This window comes from Rhinopithecus roxellana, chromosome 14, assembly GCF_007565055.1.
Source record: "Rhinopithecus roxellana isolate Shanxi Qingling chromosome 14, ASM756505v1, whole genome shotgun sequence".
Classification (NCBI taxonomy): domain Eukaryota; kingdom Metazoa; phylum Chordata; class Mammalia; order Primates; family Cercopithecidae; genus Rhinopithecus; species Rhinopithecus roxellana.
This window is the reverse complement of record NC_044562.1, coordinates 70,099,916-70,127,692: the sequence shown is the minus strand read 5'-3', so window position 1 is coordinate 70,127,692 and position 27,777 is coordinate 70,099,916. Positions and strand designations below refer to the sequence as shown.

Here is a 27,777-nt window from a genome sequence, read left to right as displayed (position 1 = left end):
TCCTCACTCCCTGTCGTTTTGCTTATGGTCTTGCAGTCTTCAGAAATGGCTGGCTGTGGCCTGTCTATGACGTCCCAATTACCCGAACATGAAATACATCAACTATTCTACATTCTTATTTTCTGCAGCCTTTAACACTTGATCACCACCTGTATATGAAACTTTGGCTTCCATGGACTATACACCCCTATTTAATCTTTTTCTACATTTCTGACACTCATGTTCAAGTTATATTCCCAGGTTCAGTCTTTGGTCTTCTAACTACCCCCTTCTACATTCTCCCTCTAAGGATTTATTTATTTCCACAATATTACAAATATTACAAAATAAAGTGGGTTGTCTATGCAAGAATTAACCTTTGAGCAAGAGTCAGAAAAGACAACAAATTCAGTACTGCCATATATTTAAGGCAGCTGAGAAGACTTCCTCCTTCTGCTCTTGAACTTTGGTCTGTCACAAATTCCCTCTGCCTCTGATTTCACTTTCCTACATCACTAACCCCACTTCTAATTAGTCACATCTGCTACCTCCCAGACCTATCTTTCAGTCTCTAATCCAGACACAACTTGAGCTCTGAAAACATTTGCTTCCTCTATCTTATAGTCTAATTTTAGTATTCCTGGTCCTAGACTGAATTGAACTCTGAATTCAACCATAGTAACTGAACTGGCACCAAAGTCCCTTCCTTTTATCTGTATCTTCAGTAGTTACCGCTGGGACGATTCTCAAAGTGGACTCTCTGGTGCTGACATTTTCTCTGTGCTCTGGCTCCACATCACCAGGTGCCTACAGGATATTTCAACTTGAAGGTTCTTTTTATTTTATTTAAAATTTTTATTTATTTATTTATTTATTTATTTATTTATTTATTTATTTATGAGACGGAGTCTTGCTCTGTCGCCCAGGCTGGAGTGCAGTGGCGCTATCTCAGCTCACTGCAAGCCCCGCCTCCCGGGTTCACGCCATTCTCCCTCCTCAGCCTCCTGAGTAGCTGGGACTACAGGCGCCCGCCACCTCGCCCGGCTAGTTTTTTTTTTTTTTTTTTTTTTTGTATTTTTAGTAGAGACAGGGTTTCACTGTGTTAGCCAGGATGGTCTGGATCCCCTGACCTTGTGATTCGCCCGCCTTGGCCTCCCAAAATGCTGGGATTACAGGCGTGAGCCACCGGGCCTGGCCAACCTGAAGGTTCTTATACTGCCACAAACTCAGCATTCCGAAACCAAGTTTATCATCTCAAATTTCCCTGTTCTTCCAAAAGAAAGAGGGTTTCCTCCTCCATATGTGCCAAAAAAAAAAAAAAAAAAAAAAAAAAAAATCATTAAAGTTCAAATCACCCAGTTCCAAATCCTGGGAGCCATCATTGATTGCTATCCGGATGTAGGCACAAGCAATTCAGGAGCTTTAGAAACTTCTGTTCCCATGGCCTTGATTGCCCCTAGTCCAGCACTGCCATCACTCACCATCTCTGGAAACAGTTCCCAGATCTCTCACCATTGCTGCAACAGTAGCCAAGATCCTCTCATCCTTGCAATGTGACAAGAACCCAGTAACCTTTTTTTCCCATCCAGAAAAAGTATAAATTTAAACACACTAACTAACCATCCCAACTTGCTCCTTTGTCTTAACTTTTTAAAATGTAAGATATAAATATGTCTTGCACATATTAAATGCTAGTCTTTTTCAAACTACACTAGTGTGACCATTTTCATACCACATACAGTATTTTTAAAAATCTCATTAGAAGCTCATCAGAAAATACCTCCAATATTTAAGACTGTGGCTTAGCATTTTACAGACACTGTGGAAGATATGTAATAATCTCAGGAAAAATAATAAGGAAATATAAAATTGCTATTTAGAGAAACACATGAGACCCAGAGGGGATTCTTCTACTTACATATCTTTTTTTTTAATTTCCAAAATAATTCATCATCCAAACGCAACACAAATGACATGGATAATAAACCATACTATTTTTTAATTTCCAGTAATATTCTCCAGTGGAGTTTAAACCAGAGAAGGCTCTGAAAAATATGCTTAGAGCATTAATATTTAATTAATGTAATAGTACCTAAAATGGGTATTATAAGTGTAAAAGCCTTGATAAAATTCATAAACTGTATCTATGCAACTAAAACACAAAAGTGGTACCTAGTAAATTCAGGGCATTCTTAATGGATAGCCTTGAAGACAAAAAGAGCTTTAAAGTTTGGCCTAAAAAACAGAACTTTGTGAAGGGCCAATCAATCATTTATTAACAAACCGGAGTATCATCCAAAATAGCAGAGAGGAAACTGTCTACATGAGTCATCAGTAATTCAGCAAGATTTCTCATTTGGTAACCTAGAACAGTCTAACTTACAAACTAAGATGCTAGCTTCGAAGCCAAAATACTTTCTTGCCCCTATTCACGGTTTCTACTTTCCACCCATATTCTGTCTGCAACAGAGTCTCAGCCTTTCCTTTATTGCTTCCTTTCTCTTAATGGTTCAGCTATTTATTTTAAGGGCTCAATTACATACAAAGTAAGCAGAAAGAATAAATGATAAGCCTAAAGAGAGCAGAAGGAAAGAATTAACTAAAATAAAAGTAGAAAATAGTAAATGAAAAAACAACAATTAGAATTGATAAATAAATCCAGAAATAGCTCATGTAAGGAAAAGCAATAAGGCAAATAAATCACTAGCTAGTTTAATCAGAGGGGAAAAACCCCGAAAATATACTAAAACAGAAGTGATAAAGGAAATAGAGTCACAGCTACAGAAGAAAACTAAAAGAATTATAATAGACATTTTTTGCCATAATCTCAAACTTAAATATTTGCAAATCTGATGTAAACTTGTATATTTTAAGCAAAATATAAATTAACAAAACTGAATCAAGAACTGAATCAAGTTCTTCAAGAAGACCTCAAAATTTCTGAGTAAAATAGTCACCACAGAAATAACAAAGAGACTTGTAAAAGAATCATTCTCAGAAAAGGGGCCAGTCCAAATGGCTTCGTAGGCAAATTCTTTCAAACCTTCAAGAACAAGAAAATTCCTACGCTATTCAAACAATTACAGAATCCAGAGAAGGAAACTCTCAAATATTTTTTGAAGACACATTATTTATTACTGATAGCACATCATGATAAAAATAATAAAAAATCAAACCTACAAAAGAGATACCTTATGAAAACAGATAAGAAGGATTCTAAATAAAAATATTAGAAGATTTAACATCTTCTCTTTCTTCCTTCCCTTCCTTCCTTTCCTTCCCTTCCCTTCCTTCCCTTCTCTCTCTCTTTCTCTCTCTCTTTTTCCTTCCTTCCTTCCTTCCTTCCTTCCTTCCTTCCTTCCTTCCTTCCTTCCTTCCTTCCTTCCTTCCTTCCTTCCTTCCTTCCTTCCTCCTTCCTTCCTTCCTTCCTTCCTTCCTTCCTTCCTTCCTTCCTCCCTTCCTCCCTTCCTCCCTTCCTCCCTTCCTCCCTTCCTCCCTTCCTCCCTTCTTCTCTTTCTTTCTCTCTTTCTCTCTTTCTTTCTTTTCTTTCTTTCTGTTTTGAAACAGAGTCTCGCTTTGTTGCCCAGGCTGGAGGGCAGTGGCACGATCTTGGCTCACTGTAACCTTCACCTCCCGAGTTCAAGCAATTCTTCTGCCTCAGCCTCTTGAGTAGCTAGGACAATAGGCACGCGCCACCATGCCTGGCTAATTTTTTGTGTTTTTAGGAGAGGTGGGGTTTCACCATATTGGCCAGGCTGGTCTTGAACTCCTGACCTCATGATCCACCCACCTCGGCCTCCCAAAGTGTTGGGATTACAAGCGTGAGCCACAGCGCCCTGAAAGATTTAATATCTATACATGTCTATATATTAGAAAGTTGAATTTAAATATAAATATAAATATTAAAAAATGGAACATGACTAAGAATTTATATTTAGAATAAACTGATGGTTCAATGTTTCAAGATCAATTATTCCAAACTTTCATATTAACTTTTAATGGAAAAAATGATCATCTTAATATTCTAAAAGGTCATTTGATAAAATCTAATACCCAATGGCTATAAAATTTTTAATAAGTTATAATGGGTATTAAAGAATATTTTTAATGGAAAAATATGCCATATTTCTCAGTAAAAAGATATTGAATCAATATTTTAAAAATATCAATTACTTCTCCAAATTAATCTATAAATTTTATTCTAGTGAAACTTAGAATGATACTTTTGGAATTTTTTAGAATGATACTTTTGGAATGATACTTTTAGAATGATACTTTTGGAATGATACTTTTTGAAAAAAAGGTAATTCTTAAATTCAAATAAAATGAAAAACATTTAACAATAGTCAATATTAAATGAAACAAGAGAAATAAGAGGATCCAATTGTAAGGTTATGATGACCAAAACAGAATAGTACTAGGGAAACAATAATCATGCAACTTAATGGAACAGAAGTCCAGTCCAGAACCAAATACATAAAATAAGTTCATATGTAAAAAAAGGATGGTTTCATCAATAAATCGTATTGGGACATAGTTCATCATTTTAAAAAGTCTAAAAATTAGAAAATTCTTTTTGAAAAAGCCTAGGGAAATTAAAGATAGAATAAAAATATATAACTATAAAAGCCATAGGGGAAATGTGGTAAACATTTACATAGATCTTCATTGTGAAAGGCCTTTCCAACCAAACATACTTTGTGCATTTCCAACCCTATATGTGGAAATTATATGAGAGACTTCACACACATTTAAAATTGAAAACATCTATATCTCAATATATAAAATAAATTAAAAAGCAAAGCACACTAGGAAAATTTTTTGTGATGTTTATGATAATTATGAATATCCTAAGTAGGAAAAAATCAGAAAAAAAAACTCAAAAATAGTCAAAAGATATAAACAGAAAGTTTACCAAAAAGAAACACAAATAACTAAAAGAATGAAAAATGTTCAGTACACTAATTATCAAAGAAATGTAAATTAAAATAACAATGAGCTACCAGATTCCTCCTACTATATTGACAAATATTATCATCAAAATTAATATCCAGGGCCAATAATAATATGGGAAAACAAGCATTCCCATATAATTCTTGAGGGAGATTCATTGATGCAACAATTCTGAAGAACAGTTTTGCAAAGTGTATAAAATCCCTTTAAAAAGTACAGGCCCTTTGCCCTTACAATTCTATTATTAGAAATTTGTCTTAAGTAAATAAGCAGATAAGTTTATTTAAATATCTTAACAAGGAGCAAATTCAGGTTTAATAAGGCCTAAAACTCATACAATTGGGAAGGGGTATTATTTATTATCACCATGAGTACTATTTATTATACTTTAAAACAGTGAAGATGGTAAATTATATATGTATATTTTACTTCAATTAAAAATTGTTTCAAAAATAACTTTTTTTAGAATTAGAAAAGAAATCACATTGTACAAGTTTTTTTTAATTGACAATATCCCAAACATCACAAGATCCAGAAATGTAGTATATTTGTATTAATTTTTCTAAATTTTTGATAGCATGCTTTTTTATTGTCTCTGCAAGTAACTATAATTTTTAATATTATTTTCCTATAGATATACAGAAAATAATTACATTCTCATTAGCATATTGATAAAAATGAGCTTTACGTTATTGATGATGGGATGCATAATACATACAACTTTACCCAGAGACACATTTCCTATTTGCACTAATTCTCATCTAAAAGTGGAAAAAAAGAGAAAAAACATGACGTTTATCATGGCATATGCTGCATTTTTGAGTATGCTCCTGAGAGGAGAGCATAAAACTTCTATTTTGACTAGGCATCTATGAAAAACCACATTTTACAAGTCTGATTGGAAGATTTGAAATGTATGAAATGACTTCATACATTCAAACTTTGTTTCTCCTTCACTATACATATACTTCCAGAGCCACATGCTATAGACCACTTTCATATCAAAATGCAACCACTGACCTTGTATCTCTGCATCAAGATGCTGCATGAACTGGGATGGTGAGCAAAAGAGTAATCAGAAAAGCCATTCCTACAGCATAAAGCTAGCAACAGCTTTCCACAAAAGGGATTGGAAACCATAAAAATTATCCTACTAAACTCAAATTTAAGGTATCTGCAGCTGGACTTATCTCTAGTTACAACCCAAAAATATCTGTGGCCTTTTAGCAACACCTGATGAATGGGGAAATCTGACAGACAGGAAGTTGGAAGGGAAAAAGAGTTATCTCAAATGAATATCATTAAAATATCTTACTTTTGTTAACTTTACAAAAATTTCCTCCTTCTCATGTTCTTTTGCAGAATGATTTTTTTCCCATCTGACTTACTTTTTAGCACTCCTCAAGGCTTGATTCTGAGACTTCCTATCTCACTCTCCTCTCTTTCTAAAAAATCTTACCTACAACACTGGATTAAATTGCCTTCCCCATGCATATGACTCTCAAGTTTATATTTCTAACCCAGGTTATCCCCTTGAGCCCAAGATCTGTGCATATCCAATAGCTTACTCAACATTTTCACTTAGATGTCTCAAAAGCACCTCAAATACTTTATGTCCAAGGCAGAACTCACAATTAAACACCCTCAACCACTTATTTCTCTTCCAAGAGGAGTATATCTTAGTGAAGGCACCATCTTTCCACAAAGGGCTGAACCCAAAAACCTAGAGCCATGTCCTATACCCAACATCGCTGAGTCCAGCTAATTTTACCTATTAGTTATCTCTCAACATTGCCTCTTCCTTTAATCATCACTTCCCACTCTCTCACCCTCACCCCAATCCAAGCTACCCTTCTGGCTGTTCCATGGCTTCCTATTGCTTAGAGGGCCTACACTCAAAGCCCTTCACGATCTATTCCCAACACACAGTGGACTTTTCTTGACTTATCTTTCAGCACTCTTCCCCCTTTACATTTTTTATATTCTAATCACAATAGATTATCATGCCTAGGTACAACTAAGTTTTATACCTCTGTCTTTGTTCATCATAATTCCATCATTCTAGAACCTTCTTGCCTACTTTGTGCATCTGTCAGACTCTACTTATTTTACAAAGACCAGCACAAATATCTCAATAAAATCTTTCTGGACTTTTTGATTTGCTCTACCGTTTTCTCTCTGCACTTTCCTCATCCCACCAAAGAAATGGCACTTTATACGCTTTTATAGCTCTAATGGTTTTATAGCTCTTTGTACATACCTCTAATGCAGTACTTTTATATTTATTAATTTATTATTTATTTTCATTTAATTTTTTAAAAAATACAGGGTCTTGTTCTGCTGCCAAGGCTGGAGTGCAGTGGCACAGTCACAGTTCATGGCAAACTGGAGGTGAGAGCATCACTGGAGCCTAGGAGTTTGAGGTTGCAGTGGGCTATGATTGCGCCACTGCACTTTAGCCTGGGTGACAGAGCAAGCCTCTATCTCTCCCCCAACAACAACAACAACAACAACAAAATAGGGGAAAGAAAAGAAAGAAAGTAAGTAAGTACAGGGATAGGGCTAGCTTCAGTAAGAGATGAATAAGACCTTGAATGAGGTCATGAAAATTCTGACCCATCCTCCTTTTATCTCAGCTGTCTGTCACTCATTGACCTAAATTCAGTCACATGGTCATTGTTGAACCAATCTCTGAGGCCAAAGAAAACCAATCCTCTAGTAGGCTTAGCCAGAACTTAGCCATATACCCATGATTGAGCTTTGAGTAGAGCCAACAAAGACTAAGAGGTGGGGACAAGATAGTTCTCCAGAGGAAAATCAAGGCCTCCCACCAAGATGCTGAATGTCCAAGATAATAAATGTACACAAATATAAAGTCCTTTGAGGAAGTTATAACTAACCTTCATTTCTGGCAGAATTCTCAGTGTCACTTCACTTATTTAGATTTCATAAACTTTAAAATCTACTTCTAAAAATATTCTGAAATTCTTAAGAATGTTAGGCTGATGTTTCCGAACATCCAGCACAATACCTAGTATAGAGTGGTGGCTCGAGCAATGTATGTTAAATAAATAAAAGAATTAGTTAATAAATAACACAGTCTGTCAGAGGTCTAAAATAATGTGTAGAAAATGTCATATACAAAGACATACATTCATCAGATCAAGAAATCCAGATATCTGCTTTACTCTAAAGTGTAATTTATTATTTAATGAGTAAGCAAGTCAGACACAGCTTGTGTTGGCTTAAAGAAGCATCTGTAGATTTTTGCCATCTCCTTTTCTATTTTTTCTTTCAAAGAAATAGTTGAGAATATGAGCCATGGCTTTAAATTCTTGTCTTCACTTACTAAAATAAATGTAACATGATCATATATGAACCCAAATTGTATTTTGGACTTATATTGATATATTATAGCATCCATGGCCATGATCAAATCAGAGCCTGACCTAAGCTGACACTACAGAAATGCTGACTACCAAGTAGAGTTTTGCCTGAGCCAAAAGCAATGATGCCTATTTGTATTGGTCTTAAAGGGCAGAAATTTTCCTTATGAATATCTCTGGCAGACTAACTCTTGTAAGTTAGTTTGATTCCATGACTTCCCTGACACTTATTCATGACCATGAGAGTTAGAGAAGGCCATCAGCTCAAGGAATTTATAAGATCCAGTGTCAAATCATGAAGAGAAAGTGAGCTCCTTGATATCAGAGTCAATATTTTATTTATTTTTCTCTCCTTCTAAAATAGGGCACAATCTCTGGCACAATGTTTCTCAAAAAATAATTCTTGAATTGACATGCACGCATACACACAAATATATATCTTTATAGCTTTATATGTTGATTCACATTCTGCCAGCTGTTAAGCTTTCTTTAGGCACAATCACCTACAAAAGGAGAATGTGGGGCAGATCTTCCCATACGCACAGCTACCAAGAAGCTTACAAGGCAGGCGTGGGTTGGGGTAGATAAAGGATCAACTTTCACATTATGCAATCTTTTCTTGTATACAATCTTCCCTACTCTTTGAAGAAGAAAACCTTGAAAAACTAAACTGTGTTCTTTTAGGTCAACATGGGAGATCAATTAAAAAAATGAAATCTGTTTTCTTCAGGAGACTTGCTGGAGTTTGCAGGGGAACCTGAGTGTTGCAGAGAGGGAAAATCAAGACAAGGCTAGCCAACTTTTCTCTGCAAGTTCTACCAGCCTGAGGTTCTCTCACAGTCACCCAAATCTCCTTCCTCCATTTGAAAAAAAATAGGGAAGCAGCAAAAATTCTCTCTAAATATATATCAATTCAGAAAGATAATAAAGATGATAGATACCAAAACAAATAAACAATTCCTATCATTGGAAGCATTATTTGTGTAAATTACATATTAGACTCAGCACTAATCTTATTTTGCCAACATATCATAGATAGCCATTCTTAATATATGCTTTAAGCTAATTTCAGAAATGTTTTTTCATTTTCTAGGAAAAAAAGATTATTGATTTATCATCTGTACTTCTACCAAATTTTTTTAAGTTAAAAAGGAATTCATGCTTTCCTTCTTGATTTCATGATACTTTAGGGAAAGTTTATAGCAAAATACTAGCTTTAGATGTTCTTGTCTATACTCTTACTGTCTCAGAAACAAATTCTATGCCTAAAAGAATCAGTTTAAGGCATCACTAAGAACATTTTGGTTCACTGATATATAACTCAATATATCCTCAATGTTTGTGTTATAATTCAGTAGATAGAACCCAAATAAGCAAGTAAGAAATTAAGGCACTGAGGGAAAACAGCTCTAGGGAGTAAAATATGAAGCTCACAAATAAGAGATACAACAAGTTTCAGATTTTAAGGTTTGAAAGGTTTGAAGGAAAGGACTGCTTCTCAGATATGTTCCAAAGGGGAGTTGACAATTTCAACATATTTCATAACTATTTATTGATTTTGCTTAAGTCCAAAATGTGGTACAGATAAACATTTTATTTATTATTTTCTGTATTTCCTGTTTTTTTTCCCCCTCGACTCAGGCTACCACTATTCAGATATTTTGGGGCCTATGTACTTAAAATCCTGGTTCATTCTGCGGACCTGAAGGCCTAGATCATTCTGGTAATTTTTTTATTCCACGTCTGCAAATCCTAATCAATGATCACCTGCACCATAAGAAAAATCTTTTCACTGGTCTTTCTGCCTCCAGTGTCTCCCTGCTGAGATCTCCTCTTCTCTCTGCCACCATTTACTCCCCAGATCTGATCACGCAGTCTCTGCTTAAATGTCCTCAGCAACTTCCTATTGCCTTCAGGTCAGGGCATTCCTGGACCTTCACAGTCTGACTCCAACATGTATTCCACTCTCATTTTCTCCCAGCCCTCACACAAGTGACCCTGACCCACACCTATGAAGTGAAATATAAAGTCAAACAATAGCTCTCTTCCTTTCCATCATAAATTTTTAAAAATCAATTATTGCCATGACAGCTAGTCAAACTTTTCAGGTCAGCCTTTGCATTTGAAATATTTTCTCTTTCTTGGTTATTTAGCATCATTTTCAAAAAAATTGCCTTAATGTAAACCTGTCACTTGTTGTACTGAAGTCAAATTAGCAAATATTTCCTAAATGTCCAATGTCTAACATGAATATCCAGCACCGATTTTGTTCTATGGAAATGTGAAGAGGATAGACATTATTTCTTAACAGCTGAGATTATAAAAGAGAACAAAACTCTCATCACATTCCAGGATACCAGACTGTTGGTTCACACTGTCAAAGATGAAACTGTTCCATTAGGTGCTTGGTAATGAAAGAGCTAAAAGTAAAGTGTTTAACAGATGAGTTCCAGAAAAACGTATTTTCCATAAACCTTTGCTGACAATATATCAAATCATTGGTAAAATGGGACAATAAAATCACTACTTTAGTAACCCAATCTTTGCATTAGTTTGCCTACCTTTGAGAAATAAATACTAACATTAACTACTTTCATAAAGCAAAACAGTATCTCAAAGCTCTGAGTTATTATTTAAAATACAATAAAGTCAAGTTCATCATATATTATTACAGTGGATTTTTAAAGAACATAGCCGGGGCATGATGGCTCATGCCTGTAATCCCAGCACTTTGGGAGGCCGAGACGGGCAGATCACTTGAGGTCAAGAGTTCAAGATCAGCCTGACCAACATGGAGAAACCCCCTCTTTACTAAAAATACAAAATTAGCCAGATGTGGTGGTGCATGCCTGTAATCTCAGCTACTCAGGAGGCTGAGACAAGAGAATCGCTTGAACCTGGGAAGCGGAGGTTGTGGTGAGCTGAGATTGTGCCATTGCACTCTAGCCTGGGCAACAAGAACGAAACTGCATCTCAAAATAATAATAATAATAAGATAGACAAAACATCAACTGGTAAATCTCATCTAATGAATACTCACAAAGCTTTATGACAATCACTTGACAGAATGTAAAGATTTTATTTCTGTGATTCTAAGAATAAACTGTACACTTTGGTAGGCTGAGGCAGGAGGATCACTTGAAGCCAGGAGTTTGAGACTAGCCTGGGCCACAAAGTGAGACCCCATCTCTACAAAAAAAGTTAAAGAATTAGTCAGGCATGGTGGTGCACACCTGTAGCATCAGCTATTCAGGAGTCTGAAGCAGGAGGGCCACTTGAGCCCAGGTGTTCAAACCTGCAGTGAACTTGCCACTGCCTTCTAGCCTGGGTAGCAGATGGTGACCTTGTCTCTAAATAACAGAGAGAGAGAAAGAAAGAAAAAAAAAAAACTGTAGAAAACTAATATAAGTTCAGTATCTCCAGTTCCTGTATAAGTTCTCATTCTGACTGAAACTGAAGAATTAACTTTGTTTAAAACAATAGAATAGCCAGATACAATGGCTCATGCCTATAATCTCAGCACTTTGGAAAGCTGAGGCAGGAGGACTGCTTAAAAAAAATATTTTTTAAATTATCTGGGTATGGTGGCACATGCCTGTGGTCCCAGCTACTTGGGAGGCTGAGGTGGGAGGATCGCTCGGGCTTGGGAGGTCAAGGCTGCAGTCGGCCATAATTGTGCCACTGCACCGTAGCCTGGGTTACAGAGCAAGACCCTGTCTCAAAAAAATAAAAATAAAAATAACAGAATAGTCTAGAAATAATCTTGAAGTTAGGTTTTCAATTTTTATATTCCTTAAAGTGAAGGTGTTTGAGAACCTTGAAAAAGTAAAGTGTGTTCTTTTAGGTCGACCTGGGGGGATGAATAAAAAAAAGAAATCTTTTTTCTTCAGGAGACTTGCTGGAGTTTGCAGGGGAACTTGAGTGTTGCAGAGGGGAAAAATCAAGACAAGGCTAGCCAACTTTTCTCTGCAAGTGCTCCCAGCCTGGGTTCTCTCACAGTCATCCAAATCTCCTCCCTCCATTTCGGATGGCTGTTCCCTCCTTCCCACAAAAGCAGTGTGCACCAGCCCACAGGGTGTCAGCTCATACCCTGTTTTGCTCCTGGCACTTCAAGAAGAGTGCACACTCTCTGGGGTTTAGAGACCATATTTGGAGAGACCACTTTTTTGTTAGCTGAGAATCCCCATTTGCTGGGCAAAATGTTCAGGAACACTGGTTCAATGTCTCTAAGAGCAGATCTAAATAGGTATTTAGTAACTGCATGAATCCTGAGAAGGGAAGACTTCTATACTCTGAGTAACTGTATGCTATAACTGTATTTTAAAGGCTGCATCAGTATTTTAAAGCCTGCTAGGATGAACTTGAAGCTTCATCCATAAAAGGACAAGACTCTTGTTTCAGTTCGTAATTCCCATGAGGTGGCTTCTGTGGTTTACCTTCCCTTTCAAAATTTGGCATTTTCCTGGGTTTCTTTTACAGTTAATCTCAATTAAATTACTTCAGGAGGCTGCATGTGGGTGAATGTGGGGGTGTGGGAAGAGAGAGTTAATTTTGTAGTTGAATAAATTCCACTTAGAACTTTATAAAGTTTTCCCCCAGGTCTCACATCAAGCGCACAGTGCAGAAATCATAGCACACATTGTTGCTTTTCTTTCAGTCTGCTCCTGTGTGGGACTCTAAAGACAGCAATGGGATCTGTAAATAGGTAACTGCTGTTTGAGCTATAATCCTACCATTGTATAAGTTATTTACTTAACAAACCAGAGTTCCAGGATAAATATGATTATAATAAACAAAACACACTCCCTGCCAAGAAACAGCAATGAATCACCATTTACAAGTTTGATAGAATAAGTGTGGGCTGTTCATTTTGTCAGTACCTGTATATGATTTGGCAGTTAGGACTTTAGGTTTCTCATTGCTCAATTTAAAGCTTATTCTTAGATAATTCAATTGATCGATTAATTATGTGAAATTCAACAGCCCTCTCACAATATCATTATATTTGTACTGCTATTCATAAAGTGACTAGTGTTTCTGAAGCTAATTTTTCTGATAAATTTGAGAAAACAGATTAGAGGCTGATTTACTCTTAAACAAGTTCCTTCAGTGCATGTAGGAGACAGACTGTGCATGCTCATAAAATGAAAAGGCCTGTAGCCAAGCAGGCAAGCAGATATTAGCAGCTGCACAATGGCTACCTTGCAAGTAAGCACCATATTCAATACCTGGGTGAGTTGTAAATGAGCTTAATACAGATCAGAATAGCAAAAAAATAAAAAGTCTTGGAATGAGTCCCAGTGTGCATCCTGGGGAAGCCCAGGGTAAAGGCAGAAGCAGTAATCAGAGTTTAAAGTAGAATACTGAATAACTACTCTGAATAACAGCGAATACTGAATAGTATAGAAAACTGGAAAACAGCCTCCATGGCCCAAGCCTCCTCTATCTGGAAATAAGATTCACAGAGGAGTAGAAAGGATAGGAAATCTCATCCCACAAGTATTCATAGGGAAGCTACCACATGCACTGTGTAGGACAGCCATGGACTTGGACAAACACAGAGAAAGTAGAGACAGGCATTGACTAACACAAGGCCCAGAGTCATTTTGGGAGCCCTGCACAAAATACAAATGCTCATCCTGATTAACACACTCTAAATCCCTAAGAGGATCCATGAACCACCTGGGACCTACTAAGGATCCACAGAGGATTGTAGAATGCTTGGAGTCTCAACTGGTCTCTGAACCTTAATTAGAAAAGCCCCAGAACTTTCACATGGAGGGAGTTTGGCACTGTGGCTCCTTAGCCAGGATCACCTCCCCTTGGGACTCACACTGCCACAGGCTAATCCATAGATCCCACACTTTTCCCCATCAAGAACATCTTTTTGTTATTTTTTTTTCCTTATGGATACTATGTTTTAAAATCTCCACCTATCTGGCAGTGAGCCGAGATTGCGCCATAGTACTCCAGCCTGGACGACAAGAATGAAACTCCGTCTCAAAAAACAAAACAAAACAAACAAACAAACAAACAAAAACTCCACCTATCTCTAATTTTGTTTTATTGTCAATGTTCTACTTTATTTATTTATTTATTTATTTATTTATTTATTTATTTATTTATTTATTTTTGAGACAGATTCTTGCTCTGTTGCCCAGGCTGGAGTGCAGTGGCACGATCTCGGCTCACTGCAGCCTCCGCCTCCTGGGTTCACGCCATTCTCCCGCCTCAGCCTCCCAAGTAGCTGAGACTACAGGCGCCTGCCACGACGCCCGGCTAAGTTTTTGTATTTTTTTAGCAGAGACGGGGTTTCACTGTGTTAGCCAGGATGGTCTCGATCTCCTGACCTTGTGATCCGCCCGCCTCAGCTTCCCAGAGTGCTGGGATTACAGGTGTGAGCCACTGCACCCGGCCCTTTATTTATTTTTTAATTGACAAATAAAAAGTGCACATATTTATCATGAACAACATGTTTCAAAATATATATACATTGTAGCATGGCTAAACTAATTAGCCATGGCTACATGGCTGAACTAATTAACATGCGCATTCCCCCACATATTTATCATTTCTGTGGTGAGAATACTTAAAATCGACTCTCAGCAAGTCTCAATAAATTCAAAACAGTTGAAATCATGAAAAACTATTCTTGGACTACAGTGGAATAAAAATAGAAATCAATACCAAGAAAATCTCTCAAAACCACACAATTACATGGAAATTAAACAACTTACTCCTGAATGACTTTTGGATAAAAGACTAAATCAAGGCAGAAATAAAAATAAATCTTTGAAATTAATGAAAACAGAGACAAAACATACCCAAATCTCTGAGATGCAGCATAAGCAGTGTTAAGAGTAAAGTTTATAGCACTAAATGTCTACCTCAAAAAGTTAGAAAGATATAAAATTAACGATCTGACATCAAGCCTAGAGGAACTAAAAAACAGGAACAAACTAACCCCAAAGCTAGTAGAAGAAAAGAAATAACTGAAATCAGAGCTGGACTGAATAAAATTGAGACCCCAAAATCCATACAAAGAACCAACAAAACCAAAAGTTGGTTTTTGAAAGGATAAACAAGATCAATAGACCACTAGCTAGATTAACAAACAAACAAAAAAAGAAGAAGAAGAAAGAAAGAGAGGAAGAAAGACAGAAAGAAGACCCAAACAGATCCAAATAAGCAAAATCAGAAATGATAAAGATGGCATTACAACTGATTCCACAGAAATACAAAAGATCCTCAGAGATGATTATGACACCTCTATGCACACAAACTAGAAAATCGAGAGGAAACAAATATATTCCTGGAAACACACAATCTCTCAAGATTGAATTAGGAAGAAATTGAAACATTAAATGGACCAATATCAAGATCGGAGATAGAATCAGTAATAAAAATCCTACCAACCAAATAAAATCCCTGGACTATATGAATTTACAGCTGAATTCTACCAGATGTACAAAGAAGAGCTGGTACCAATGCTACTGTAATTAGTCTAAAAAATTGAAGAGGAGGGATTCTTCCCTAATTCTTTCTATGAAGCCAGCATCACTCTAATACCAAAACCTGGCAAAGACACAATGAAAAAAGAAAACTACAGGCCAATATCTTTGATGAACATAGACATGAAAATCTTCAACAAATTTCAACAATACATAACAAATTCAACAGTACATCAAGAAATTAATTTACCATGGTCAAGTAGGATTTATTCCTGGGATCCAAAATTGGTTCAACATACACAAATTAATAAATGTGATTCACCACATAAATGGACTTAAAAACAAAATCAAAAGATCATCTTAATAGATAGGAAAAAGCGCTTGATAAAAATCCAACATCCCTTCATGATAAAAACCCTCAAGAAACTAGTCATTAAAGGAATATTCTTCAAAATAATAAGAGCCATCTATGACAAACCTACAGCCAACATCATGTTGAACAGGCAAAAACTGGAAGCATTCCTCTTGAGGACTAGAATTAGACAAGGATTCCCACTCTCACTGCTCCTATTCAACATAGTACTGGAAGTGCTAGCCAGAGCAACTAGGCAAGAGGTAAAAAAAAAAAAAAAGAAAAAGAAAAGGCATATGAACAGGAAAAGAAGAAATCAAACTATCTCTCTTCACTAATGATATGATTCTATATTTAGACAATCCTAAGGACTTCACCAAAAGGCTATTAGAACTGATAATTTTAGCAAGGTTTCAGGATGTAAAATTAATGTACAAAATTCAGTAGCATTTCCATAAACCAATAATGTACAATCTGAGAGCCAAATCAAGAACATAATCCCATTTACAATAGCCACACACACACACATACAAATAAAGTACCTAGGGATACATCTAATCAAGGAAGTGAAAGATCTTTATAAGAAGAACTACAAAACACTGTTTAAAAATCGTAGATGACACAAACAAATGGAAAAAAAATTCCATGCTCACTGATTGGAAGAATCAATATCATTAAAATAGCCATATTGCTCAAAGCAATCTATAGGTTCAACACTATTTCTATCAAAATAGCAACATCATTTTTTACAGAATTGGAAAAAATATGCTAAAATTCATATGGAACCAAAAAAGAGCGCAAATAGCCAAAGTAATCCTAAGCAAAAAGAACAAAGCCAGGCTGGGCACAGTGGCTCACACCAGTAATCCCAGCACTTTGGGAGACCAAAGTAGGTGGATCACCTGAGGTCAGGAGTTCAAGACCAGCCTGATCAATATGGTGAAACCCCATTTCTACTAAAAATACACAAATTAGCTGGGCATGGTGGCATGCACCTGTAGTCCCAGCTACTCCAGAGGCTGAGACAAGAGAATTGCTTGAACCAGGGAGATGGAGGTTGCAGTGAGCCAATACCACACCCCACACTCCAGTCTGGGTGACAGAGTAAGACTCTGTCAAAAAAAAAAAAAGCCAGTGGTATTACATTACTCAACTCAGACTATCAGACTATACTACAAGGCTACAGTAATTAAAACAGCATGTACAAAAACAGGCACATAGACCAATGGAATGGAAAGGAGAATCCAGAAATAAAGCCACACACCTACAGTCACCTGTTCTTCAACAACATCAACAAAAATAAGCAATTGTGAAAGGACTCCTTGTTCAATAAATGGTGCTGGGATAGCTGGCGAGCCATGTGCAGAAGAACGAAACTGGACCCCTACCTTTCACCATATATAAACATTAACTCAAGATGTATTAAAGATTTAAATGTAAGACCTCAAACTGTAAGAATCCCAGAAAAAAACCTAGGAAACACCATTCTGACCATTGGCCTTGGGAAAGAATTTATGACTAAGTCTTCAAAAGCAATTACAACAACAACAAAAATCAACAAATGGGATCTCATTAAACTATAGAGCCTCTGCACAACAAAAGAAACCATCAACAGAGTAAACAGACCCTACACAATGGAAAAAATATTTGCATCAGACAAAGGTCTAATATCCAGAATCTAAGAGGAACATAAACAACTGAACAAGCAAAAAACAACCCTGTTTAAAAATAGGCAAAAGACACAAACAGACACTTCTCAGAAGAAGACATACAAGTGGCCAAGAAACATGTAAAAAATGCTCCACATTACTAATCATCAAAGAAATGCAAATCAAAACCACAATGAGATACCATCTCACAGTAGTCAAATTGGCTATCACTAAAAAGTCAAAAAACAACAGATATTGGCCAGGCTGTGGAGAAAGGAGAATGCTTATACACTGCGAGTGGGAATGTAAATTAGTGAAGGCACTGTGGAAAGCAGTTTAGAGATTTCTCAGGGAACTTAGAACTACAATTCAACCCAGCAACCTCATTATTGGGTATAAACCCAAAAGAAAACAAATCATTCTACCAAAAAGACACATGCACTTGCACGTTCATCGCAGCACTATTCACAATAGCAAAGCATGGAATCAGCCTAGATGCCCATCAACAATGGATTGGATAAAGAAAATGTGATATATATACACCATGGAATACCATGCAGCCATAAAAAAGGGTGAGGGCATGTCCTTTGCAGCAACATGGATACAGTTGAAGGCTATTATTCTAAGCAAATTACTGCATGTTCTCTCTTATAAATGGGAGCTAAACACTGGGTACTCATGGATGTAAAGGTGGCAACAATAGATACTGGAGACTACTGGAGATGCAGGAGGGAGTAAGGGTTGAGAAACTGTTGGGTACTATGCTCAGGACCTGAGTGACAGGATTATTTGTACCCCAAACCTCAGCATTACACAATATACCCAGGTAACAAAATTGGACATGTACCTCCTGAATCTAAAATAAAAATACAAAAAAAAAATTTAAAAAAACATATTGATAAAATTCTCACCAAAAGCACACAAAATATCTTGTTTTATTTAATCTACATAGACTTGTTCTGGCTAAGCATGTTGTCTCTGTTAGTTTTTCTGAATTATTTAATTACTCATGGCTCTCCACCTTTTACCAACACCTCAACTCTTACCACCACTACTTACCACCACTTCTCCGACTGCGAGGGGTCAGGAGTTCCTGTGTTGGAAATTGTTGGGTTAAATAGCTACAAATTTGCAAAGGACCAGAAAACAAGAGTAGTTCAGCTGCAGTGAATGTCATTGTGAGATGTCATTTTACCATGTTGATTTATACATAAAATTTTCAGGCTAGTGCTTTTGTTTTTAGTGTGAAGACCGATTTCCTCAAATTGCCCTCTTAGTGCAAAGTTGTGTTTGTTCTGAGGCTTGACACAACAAATCACAGGCAGTACCCAGGAGACCACACAAACCAACTACCCTCCACACCCTTCACACTCAAGGTGGGGCCCTTGCCTCACCCTGCCAGCCTGAGGCCATGTCCTGAGATCCTTAGAGGAAGGAGCAACCAGAGGCAAATCTGTTGGGGCAGGCTGCTCAGGGGCATGCCATGGAAGGAGCTTGAGACTTGGAGCCAGAAGACCTAGGTTTGAGCCCCAGCCCTGACTATAACACCTATCATAAATGCGATGTTGAGCAAAATAATTAACATCAGCCACAAGGGAGTAATAGGGACCTTAGCCCCAGCTCCCTATCTCCATGAGATGTCAGAAAGACCTGAATACCTAAGGAACTGGCCATTCAACACAGTAACCTGATCAGTTCTCAGCCTGCTCCATGATGTGTCTGGGAACATAAAATCACTCGTCAACATACGTTGTCTCTTCTTTATATAATTTTGCTTTATTTTCTCCTAAAAGTCTTTTGGGAAATTCAATGTCTTCTATAGACATCTATGTATTTATCTTAACCTACTGTCTTAGGGAACCATAGGAAAAGATGGGTGGAATGTTATTTGAGAGAGTGAGATGTTGACAGAGAGGAAACAGGAAAGCATGTGTTTTACTTGGCAGATTGAAGTGTGAAAAACTGAGTATCGAACCATAATAAAGAATGTTCTTTTACATTTTTTTTCTTGCTCTCCCAGAACATATTACTAAAGTTTTCCATGCCTGGTCTATTTAGAACTTGGCTGTATTTTGGTATTTGTGTGACAATGTCAGAGTTGCAGCCTGTCATTTCACATTCTGTGAATGACGCCAGATCTATTTTTCATTCAGGTTCTAGAAAAAGCTCATATTACTTTCATTGTTCGGAACCATGGCCAGAAAGCCACCCCTGTGCTCTTGATTTAGTTGAAGCAAAGCGTTTCACTTATCAACGGCTCACAGATCTTCCCTAATTGAAAAAATGCTGAGAAGGACAGGTCTCTAAAGATTCCCCATCTCAGACGGTCTACCACAGATAGGTGGCTATTTGAAAAGTGTCTTGGATTGGAAATTTATTAATTTATTCCAGGGCTTTAAAAATTAAAGAATATGGCCAGGTGCAGTGGCTCATGCCTGTAATTCCAGCACTTTGAGAGGCCAAGGCGGGTGGATCACCTGAGGTTAGGAGTTTGAGACCAGCCTGGCCAACATGTTGAAATCCTGTCTCTACTAAAAGTACAAAAATTAGCCGGGTTTGGTGGCCGGCACCTGTAATCCCAGCTACTCAGGAGGCTGAGGCAGGAGAATCGCTTGAACCCAAGAGGTAGGAGGTTGCAGTGAGCTGAAATTTCACCATTACACTCCAGCCTGGGCGACAAGAGAAGGATTTCATCTTTAAAAAAAAAAAAAAAAAAAAAAGAAAAAATTAAGGGATACTTTTATGAAGGCTTTATATTTTAATATCTTTTTGATACTTCTCAGAGCTTCAATTTTCTGAAAGTTTAGGCTGCTGGGAACTGTGTGGATTAGTTACTACGCCCCTAAAATATTTGTGAGGCATCTCTTTACACATTTCAACAGAAGAACGTTGTAAATGCTTTTACGGCACTTTAATCAGAGTGACCATACATTACAGTTTGGGAGAGACCTGGCTTCTGCCTGTTGAACCACTTCCTTTCACTCACAGTTGAATGATACATTATATGGTCACTCTACCTGTAATGCACTTAGTTATAAATGTCAACCCTGGGGGAGACATGAAAGACACACAATTGATTAAAAACAGAAATTTAATAATAAATTGAAAGCTTTTTTTTTTTTTTGAGATGGAGTCTTGCACTGTCTCCTGGGCTGGAGTTCAATGGTGCAATCTCAGCTCACTGCAACCCCTGCCTCCCGGGTTCACGTGATTCTCCTGCCTCAGCCTCCCAAGTAGCTGGGACTATAGGCACATGCCACCACATCCAGCTAATGTTTTGTATTATTAGTAGAGCCAGGGTATCACTAGGTTGGCCAGACTGGTCTCAAACTCCTGACCTCATGATCTGCCAGCCTCGGCCTTTCAAAGTGCTGGAATTACAGGCATGAGCCACCGCGTCCGGGCCTCTTGGTAAGAAAGTATGACTCTTTTCTTGTGAAATCTACTCACTAAGTTGATCTAAATTTACTTTCTGTCTTTTCTTTCCAAAGGCCTACAATGGGAAGAGCAAGAACACTTTAACTTTGCCTTGATCTCCAAGGTGACGAGAAGATCCTGTATACCCTAGACAGGATGCAGATTCATCTGTCACCCAATACAAGGGGCATTTCCAGGAAAGTTTCTCTTTTTCCAAGAAATAGAGAAAAAGGCTATAGATTTTATTTTCTGAAGAGGAGCTCCAAGCAGCCAAAAGACACTGCCATAAACACTAGGTGCAATGCAATAGAAAAAAGGACGTATCATATGAAGACAGGCAGAAATTGGTAACTGTGAGTATTCCCCATATTTTTCTTTGACCTGCAACCTCAGGGATAAATAGACAAGAAGGAGTTACTATGAGAAGCCAAAAAGTTTAGAATGAAAAAGGAAAGAATGACAATTAGGATAAAAGGAAGGATGTTGGAGTGAAAGGGGAGGTTGGAAGGGAGGAGGGAAGAGTGCTAGCAGCTGGGTTTGGAGTTGTTAAATATGTTTAGGAGAGAGAGTTTAGGGGACATGTTGCTTAGGATGTCTCTGAAAATAGTGGCAGAAATATGAGCTTAGGGTTTCCTAAAAGGGAAAAGACTTATCATCACACATGGAAACTCCACAGTAAGGAGGTAGGGTTAGGTGATTCCAATTCCAAAGGCTCTTCAAGGACATCCGTCCATCCCTCTGCTTTGCCATGCATACCAATCTAAAGATGTGTGGTGCGCCAGCAGGCTGGCCTACTTCCCTCAGCTTCCAGCAGAAGCAGTTCTGTTTCTTCTCCTGTGTCTTCTTTCTAATTAGTGAGGACCATCTTCCTCAGAAGCTTCTCAGCAGCCTCCTCACATCCCATTGACCTGGCTGGAACTGCATTTCCTACCTATGCTTACACAATTCCCTGGCAAGGAAAATCAGCCCACCAGATAACCTAGACCCACCATAATTCACCCACCTGGGGCTCAGGATAAGGTTCCCCTACTCGGGAACCCATTGCAGTGAGGTGTAGTGTAGATTCCTATTAAAAAGAAAGAAGACAAATAAAGAGTGTTTGGTTTGTGTGACTGCTGAATTGTTTTGCCCCCCAAAATCAGTATGCTGAAGTTCCTAGCCAGTACCCCAGTACCACAGAATGTAATCAGGGCTGGTCTTTAATGTGGTAATTAACATAAAATGAAGTCACATGAGTGAACTCTAATCCAATATGACTGGTATCCTTAGAAGAAGAGGAGATTGGGACACAGACAGGTACAGAAGGAAAACAACGTGAAGACACAGGGACAACATGGCCAGTGGCACAACAAGGAGACAGGCCTCAGAAGCAGCAACCATGCTGACACCTTGATGGTGGACTTCTAGCCTCTAGAACTGTGAGGAAATACATTTCTGTTGTTTAAGCCATTTCAGTTTCTGGTATTTTGTTATTCCAGCCCTAGCAAACTTGCATAACATACAACCAGGAACTTCTGTAATAGGAGAAGAAATCGGAGCTGGGAAAGGATTTTTAAGATGTTTTGCTAATCTAAACATTGTTTATCAACAACTGCTAACATTACAAAAGGAGAGCCAAGCAGACATTATATATCTCCTGGCAGAGGCATACCACACTACAACTAATAAAGCAATATTACCAAAAACAAAAAAGGAAGGTAAAAAGGAAGAAAGGACGGAAGGAGGGAGGGTGGAAGGAGGGAGACAGGGAGGAAGGAAGAAAGGAAGAAGGGAAGAAGGAAGGAGGGAGAGAGGGAGGGAAGGAGGGAAGGAGGGAAGGAGGGAAGGAAGGAGGAAGGGAGGAAGAAAGGAAGGAGGGAGGCAGGGAGAGAGGAAGGAAGAAAGGAGGGAGAGACGGAGGAGGGAAGGAAGAAGGGAGGGAGGGAAGGATGGAAGGGAGGGAGGGAAGGATGGAAGGGAGGGAGGGAGGAAGGAAGGAAGGAAGGAAGGAAGAAGGGAGGGAGGGAAGGACAGAAGGGAGGGAGGGAGGGAGGAAGGAAGGAAGGAAGGAAGGAAGGAAGGAAGGAAGGAAGGAAGGAAGGAAGGAAGGAAGGAAAGTTGACCCTGAATTTAACCAAGACACTAGATCCAACTACCAATTTACAGAAATATATAATTACAGAGAAAAATGTTAGCTACTGGAATGCAATCAGCAAAATCCATATTATGGGAAACATTACAGAGCAGACATCCTTGGATTGAGGGACTGTCCAAGACATGAGACTTCCAGTGCTAACACAGGGGAAGTCCTAGGCAAACCAGGATAAGTTGGTCATGTTAGCCTTCTCTTTAACTGACAAATTGCAAGAGAAAAAAAGAGATGACAAAGGAATCTATACTTTAAAAATATTTAACAATGTATCAGCCAATCATAATAAGTGGACCTTATTCTGAACAAATAAACTGTTATAAAATTTTATGAAGCAATTTTTTATTTATTATTTTTTATTATTTATTTTATTTTATTTATTATTTATTTTTATTGTTAATTTTTAATGCAAAAATAGTTTTTCAATGCTTTTTAAAAGAGTGAATCCTTCTGTTTTAGAGATCTATAACTTAAATATTTGTGGATAAAGTTGTATGATGTTTGAAATTTGCTTCACGATAACACGGGAGGAGGAGGAGTGGATAGGAGTGGAGGATCGTCCAGAAGTGAATGGTTCGTCCAAGTGAAATAGGATCATCCAGAAGTGAATGGTTGTACAACTGGGGGATGGGTTTACTATACTATTTTATCTAATCTGTACAGGATGAAGCTTTCCATAATTTTTCTTAAAAACAGTATCTTTTAAAGATTTTTTTCCATACATTAAGAATACATTCTCCAATTTGTTTTTTTCTTCAGAGGTTGAGTATCTAAATCAACCTATTTGTTGTTGGGCTGTGTTTTTTTGAAGACATCTGGGCCAAAAGGCAGCCCTGATGATATTTGGAATTATATTTGAAAAAGTACATGAAATGATAATTAGGATTTAATAGAGTCCTGGGAATTGATTCTATTTTATTTATTCCAGAATAGCTGAACTAAGAAGGTGGGATTTCAGCAGCTTCTTGAATGAAGGATGCAAGTCCTATTTATAATAATTTGTCTTCCTATTTGTCCATTGCACTCCTAGCTAATACCATTATCAATTTCATTTAGAAAAACATACATTCTGGTAATTTTTAAAATACAAGCAATTCACTTTGCAAATAATAGGAATCAAGATATCACCCTGAAGTGTGTTCTGAATGGTATTAATAGCTGTCATGGGATAAGGGTTCTGTCAAATAAGTTTAAGAATCACTAAATTAAACAAAATCTTGGGAAATACTTTTCATTCCCTGCAGGTGAATATACACTGTGAGTCTCTAAGTAGAACATCGTTTACCCCCTATCTTGCAGTCTAAAAGAAATGGTGCTTCATGACACACATGTTGGGAAGCACTGACTTGTTTTCACGTTTACATATTTCTTAGTCAAATCAAAGCTTGACACGACCATATTTCAGACCAGATAAATCTAGACTAAATATCAAAGAAAGAGAATACGTAGTAAAAATTACCACCAGTCGGTGGAAGGTTAGGGCTCTTAATCTTCTCCACAACTCCCAGCTGAACTCCAGGTAATGAAAGCTCCTTTCTCAGCTTTCCTGCCAGCATTCGTTCAATCCCTGCTGCAAGCTGAAAACTGTGCTAGGTGTTTTGAATACAGTATCTCATTTAATCCTCATGGCAATCTTCTGATTTAGGTATTACTGATTCATTTTGACAGACTAAGAAACTGCCTTGAAGACATCAGTCAGCTTGCCCTAAACTTTCCACCTAGTAAGTGGAGAAGCTGAGATTCCACCAAGTTCCATCCCTTGCTTTCTTCTAACTCTCATGAGGACCCCTTTATCAGTTCAATTCCTCAATCCCCAAAGCCTAACTCCCTCCATCCCTCCACATCCTTCCCACCTATCCTTCTTTTCCTGATGCAAGTGTTTATTTAGCAGCATGGCAAGTTTTCCTGGATTGATTCAGGTGTAGAGATTCAAATTTCTTCCCAAAATACCGAGTACCCTGAATCACTATTATTGCCCTGCCTGACAGGGTAATTTAAAAAGTAACTTAAAGCACATTTAATTCTTCCTACAAAAAGATCTGGAATGCAGAATGCTACACCAGTCCAGCCAAATGGGGTTCTGGAATTACCTTTATTTGACCTGATTACACCAGCTGCCCTCTTCTTCCTCCCCTCTCCCCATGCCGCCATGGTTATTTGGTGCACAGGGATTGGAGACAGGGAAAAGTAACAAGTTCTACTTTAAGGAAACCAATTATTTGCCATAGTCAGGACTCAGAAGATGCAGGGACAGAATGTGGAGTGTTTCAGAACCTCCAAACATTCCTCCCTGTGGCAGGAGCCCGGGATAACTTTGCAGCTGCAATTCTAGAGGATATTTTGTCACATGATTTACAGGCTCAGGTAGCATAAATGGACCTTAAATATCATCTAGTCCATCTAGTCCAGATAAGCTCAGGGTATTTCAGTGACAAAAGCAGGGTCATGTTGGCTACGGAGCAGGACTTCATACTCCCATTCCAGTCCTTCTGTAATGAGGGCCTTCCTTTCCCATATTAATTATTTTCTACAAGAAATGCTGTTTTAAACATGTTCATCTACATTAGCCTTGTAATAAAATAGTTATGAAAACAGGCTTTGCAGCTAGACTGCTGAGGATGGGACCCTAGCTTCATCATTTCCTCATTTTATGACCTTGGACAAACTTCTTAACCTCTCTGAATCTCAGTTCCCTGGTTGTAAAATTGGGGTAATAATAGATTCTACCTAATAGAAATGTTGCAAAAATGAAATGAGATTAACCATGTAAGGCATTTAGAATAGAAACTGGCATCTAACAAGTACCCAGCAAACGTTAGCTATTATTCCTTATACCATCCATTGAAGCCATTTTTTTTTAATTATTTATTTTTTTTGAGATGGAGTTTTGCTCTTGTTGCCCAGGCTGGAGTGCAATGGCGTGATCTTGACTCACTGCAATCTCTGCCTCCTGGGTTCAAGCGATTCTCCTGCCTCAGCCTCCTGAGTAGCTGGGATTACAGGCATGTGCCACCACGCCCAGCTAATTTTGTATTTTTGGTAGAGACGGGGTTTCACCATGTTGGTCAGGCTGGTCTCGAACTCCCGACCTCAGGTGATCCACCCGTCTCGGCCTCTCAAAATGCTGGGATTACAGGCGTAAGCCACTGCGCTCGGCTAAATTTTTTAATTGTTGTAAAAAAAAAAAAAAAAAAAAACACATAACATAAAATTTACTATCTTAACCATTTTTAAGTCTATAGTTCAGTAGTCTAAGTATATTCACATTGTTGTACAACAGACCTTTAGAACTTTTATCTCTTGCAAAACTAAAACTTTATATTCATTAAACAACTCCCTGTTTCCCCCTCCTCCCAGCCCCTGGCAACCATCCTTTTACTTTCTGTTTCTATGAATTCGACTACTTTAGATACCTCCTATAAATGGAATCATACAGTATGGTTCTTTTGGTGACTGTCTTATTTCACTTAGCATAATGCCCTCAAAGCCATTCATGTCATAGCATGTAACGGGACATTTTCCCTTTTTAAAGCTGAAAAATATTCTATTGTAGTTGTACAATACCACAATATTGTTTTTCCATTTATCCATCAGTGGCCACTTAGATTGCTTCTAGCCTCCTGGCTATTGTGAATAATGCTGCTATAAACATGGGTGTACAAATATCTCTTCAAGACCCTGCATTTCATTCTTTGAATATATATCCAAAAGTGGGATTGCTCGATTATATGGTAGTTCTACTTTTAATTTTTTGAAGAAATGCCATACTGTTTTTCCGAGTAGTTGCACCATTTTACAATCCCACCAGTACTTCACAAGGGTTCCCATTTCTCCATATCCCTACTAACACTTTTCTTTTTTCTTTGTTTGTTTTTGATAGTTGCCATCCTCCCGGGTGCAACATGATATTTCATTGTGGTTTGAATTTGCATTTCTTTAATGATTAATGATGCTGAGCATCTTTTCATATATGCTTCTTAGCCATTTGTATATCATCTTTGGAGAAATGTTGTCTAAGTCCTTTGCCCATTTTTAAATCATGTTAGTTTTTGTTATTGTTGGGTTGTGCAAATTCTTTATATAGTCTGTATATTAACTCCTTATTGGATATATAATTTGCAGGTATTTTCTGCTGTTCTATATGTTGCCTTTTCATTCTGTTCATTGTATTCTTTGACACCCAGAAGTTTTTGAGTGTGATATAGACCCAGTCTATTTTTCTCTTTGTTGCCTATGCTTTTGATGTCATATTCAAAAAAACCACTGCCAAAGTCAGTGTAATGAAGCTTTCCCCCTATGTTTCCTACTAGGTTTTATGGTTTTGGGTCTTACACTTAGGTCTTTAATCCATTTTAAGTTTTGTGTAAGGTGTAAAATTAGGCTATAGCCTCATTCTTTTGCACGTCAATGTTCAGTTTTCCCAGCACCATTTATTGATGGAGCCACTTTTAAACGTCCTTTA

At 37.7% G+C, this 27,777-nt stretch overlaps 1 protein-coding gene across 2 annotated transcripts in view; it reads right to left on the bottom strand.

Moving 5' to 3' along the window:
- The window catches only part of PDE11A (phosphodiesterase 11A), a 482,346-nt gene that overhangs the window by 316,683 nt on the left and 137,886 nt on the right, over positions 1-27,777 (bottom strand). Inside the window, exon 1 of one of the 2 annotated variants that reach the window (XM_010382461.1) lies at positions 6,783-6,911. The exons of the other annotated variant lie outside the window; for it this stretch is intronic. The gene's annotated coding sequence lies outside the window, so the exon portion shown is untranslated. Of the gene's footprint in view, positions 1-6,782; positions 6,912-27,777 lie in introns of those variants that run through there. 2 annotated transcript variants of the gene reach the window in all.